Source organism: Otolemur garnettii, unplaced genomic scaffold, assembly GCF_000181295.1.
Source record: "Otolemur garnettii isolate 467f Iridium unplaced genomic scaffold, OtoGar3 scaffold00066, whole genome shotgun sequence".
NCBI lineage: Eukaryota > Metazoa > Chordata > Mammalia > Primates > Galagidae > Otolemur > Otolemur garnettii.
Genome location: NW_003852461.1, coordinates 9,828,983 through 9,831,399, shown reverse-complemented (window position 1 = coordinate 9,831,399; position 2,417 = coordinate 9,828,983).

Here is a 2,417-nt window from a genome sequence, read left to right as displayed (position 1 = left end):
CCCCCCCAGATGACCACCCCCTACACTGACCACCTCCTTGAGTTGACCTTGTTCCATAGGTCAGACGCGGACCCCATGTATGCATCAGGGCTAGTTTCTTATGGCGACCACCTCACTATGTCGACCAGTTTGTTACAGTCCCTCGGGTGGTCAACTTTATATACACAGAGGTTCTCCTGTATATGATATCTGGACAGGCTCTTACAGACAAATTCTAAATGATTGCTTTCTAGGGTCAGCTTGCTAATTTTCTTTCCTTTTTTTTTTTTTTTCTAGAGACAGAGTTTCACTTTATCACCCTCGGTAGAGTGCTGTAGCATCACACAGCTCACAGCAACCTCCTACTCCTGGCCTTAGGTGATTCCCTTGCCTCAGCTTCCCGAGTAGTTAGGATTACAGGCGTCCGCCACAATGCCTGGCTATTTTTTTGTTGCAGTTTGGCTGGGGCCAGGTTTGAACCTCGGTACATGGGGCCAGCGCCCTGCCCACTGAGCCACAGGCACAGCCCAGCTTGCTAATTTTCAATCTTGTTTTCTTTTATTTAGGTCATTGTTGAAATCCGTCAAATCCACTCTGAGTCAGAGTTCTCCAGAATTACAGAACCAAAAAGATATAGCTAGATAGATAATGGACAGATAGAGAGACAGATGATAGATAGATGATGGATAGGTAGATGGATAGATGATGGATAATTGATAGATAGATGATATATAGATGTAGATAGATGTAGATGGATGATAGAGACAGATGATTGATAGATAAATGATAGGAGATCGAGAGATGATAGAGAGACAGATAATAGATAAATGATTGATAGATAAATGATAGATATATAGATGATTGAGAGATGATAGATGAATGATAGATATATAGAGAGATGATAGAGAGATGGATAGAAAGAGACTTCTTAGGAGGAGTGAGCTTACATGATTATGGAGGCTGCTGTCTGCAATCTGGAAACCCAGGAAGGCGGTGGTGTAGTCCAGTCCAAATCTGAAGGCCTGAGAAGCAGGAGAGAAGGTGAGCATCCTAGCCTGAGTCTACAGGCCTGAACCCCAGAGGACTGCTGACCAGGGCCAGGAGAAGATGGAAGTCTCATCTTAAGATGAAAGATCAGCGTTGCCTCAGCCTGTCTGCCCCACTCAGGCCCTCCGTGGACTGCGAGGTGCCACCCACACAGTGGGGCAGCCTTCTTTACCTTTATTCTATCTACTGATTCAAATGCTAATCTCTTCTGGGAACGCCCTCACAGATACCCCCAGAAATGTTTACCAGCTAGCTGGGCATCCCTCAGCTGGCCAGTCAGGTTGACATGTAAAATTAACCATGTACCACCTCTAAAAGCCGCGGGTGTTTTGTTTTTGTTTTTTTGGTCTTTGCAGCTGCACCCCCACTTCTGCCCCCAGCGCTCAGCTAAAACAAACCATCTCTTGAACCCGAATTATGAGGCCCTGCTTGGAGCGCTCAGTGCACCCCGAAGTCCCGCACCCTCGTGTCAGCATCATTTCCTTATCTGTATCCCCAAAGACCAGTGCACGGCCGCGACACTGCGTCACCGCAGCGGCCAGCCCTCCATTTTCACCTGTGTGAACCCAGAATTTATCACACTGCCCAGCACACAGTAGGTGTTCAGCAAATATTTATAAAATGAATAAAAATCTAATAATAACTGGGGTGGAAAGTTTTGTTTTTAATTTCAAAGTATTGAAGTGATACAAATGCTTTGGTTGCAGGGTGACTTTCAAGTCAAGTATGCCTGTGACCTGGTTGGTGTCCACTGTATCCAGTAGGTAGGTCTCCCCTGCCCCGCCCCCCTCCTTCCTCTCACCCCCGCCCTGGTTTCCACTTAGCTTTACTTTTCTCTGTGTTCATTGGCTAGCTCCAATTTAACAGTGAGTGCACATGGTGCTTGCTTTTTCATTCTTTAGATGCTCCACTAGGGATAATGGCCTCGAGTTCCCTGTGGAAAGTTTTTCTCTCTGTAGCTGGTTGGGAGAGTTTCCAAAGGGGGTCTTAAGGAAGATTTGTTTCTTGAGTTTGCAGAGGGCTCATTCCGCGGGTACGAGTGGGTAACAGAGCTGCAGTTATGCAAAGGGCCACGTCACCACAACACCATCTCTCTCAAATGCAGAAAATAGCCCTGTGACATTTCTCATGAAGAAGAAAGAGTTTATTCAGCAATGAAATGTTTCTTTAATTGGCGATGATTGTTCTTCTGGGGCTCTGGCTTTTCATAGATCATGTTCTTATTGGTTTTCTTATGAAAAGCAGAAATGGTTTTTAAAAACACAAGTAAACTGGCTAGTTTCATAAAATAAGAATAGTGGTAGATGACATGTATACATCTCTCTGAAATAACTCTGGAAATAGTGACATACTCAGTGACTAGAAAACAACACGTTCTTGAAACTAATACT